The 798-nt window shown below is 36.2% G+C and overlaps 1 non-coding gene across 1 annotated transcript; it reads right to left on the bottom strand.

Annotated features, from left to right (window-relative positions):
- Positions 1-302: 302 nt before the first annotated feature.
- On the bottom strand, positions 303-409 carry LOC142180487 (small nucleolar RNA R71). The gene has a single exon (XR_012709110.1). It is a non-coding gene; the product is annotated as a small nucleolar RNA R71 (small nucleolar RNA).
- Positions 410-798: the final 389 nt, after the last annotated feature.

Raw genomic sequence — 798 nt, forward strand, 5'->3', positions numbered from 1 at the left:
CAGTGACAGCCAACAACTTTGAAATCAGGACTGGCCTGATTCAAACGATTCAACAGTCATGCATCTTCACTTGAGACACAAGTAAAGATCCACACAATCATTTAATTGACTCTCTGAAACTTGTTGAAACAACTAAGTATAATTGAGTATCTCCTGAAACTATCAAGTTAAGGCTATTTCCTTTTTCTTTAAAAGGAGATGCCAAGACTTGGTTGCGAAATTTTCCACAAGGTTCCATTACCACATGGGACCAAATGACTCAGAAATTTTTAAACAAATAATTTTTCCCCGCTAAAACCACAAAGTTAAGACAAGACATCTCTAATTTCTTGCACACTGACACTGAGTTAGTTTATCAAGCTTGAAAAATATTAAAAGTAATATTAAGAAAATGCCCGCACCATGACATTCCTAAGCATATGCAATTATATATTTTTTATCACGAGTTAAAACCCTCTTCTAGAAATGTGATTGATGCAGTTGCAGGAGGTTCTGTAATGGGAAAAACAACGGAGGAAGCATTGCAATTGTTGAACGAGATCTCTGAGAATGCCATCCAATGGCCATCTGAGCGTGTAATCATCAAGAAGGCTTCTACAGTAAATCAGGTTGATGCTTTAAATACACTAACGCAACAAATTGTTTCTTTGGTACAAAAGTTTGAATCTTTTCAGGTGAATACATAACAACCAAGCTAGACTGAGGCTTGTGACATGTGTAGAGGAAACCATCTGAACCATGAATGTTAAGCAAACAATCATAATGATGAACAAGTCCATTTTGTCGGTTATAAACCGA

This window comes from Nicotiana tabacum, chromosome 4 (genome assembly GCF_000715075.1).
Source record: "Nicotiana tabacum cultivar K326 chromosome 4, ASM71507v2, whole genome shotgun sequence".
Lineage (NCBI taxonomy): Eukaryota > Viridiplantae > Streptophyta > Magnoliopsida > Solanales > Solanaceae > Nicotiana > Nicotiana tabacum.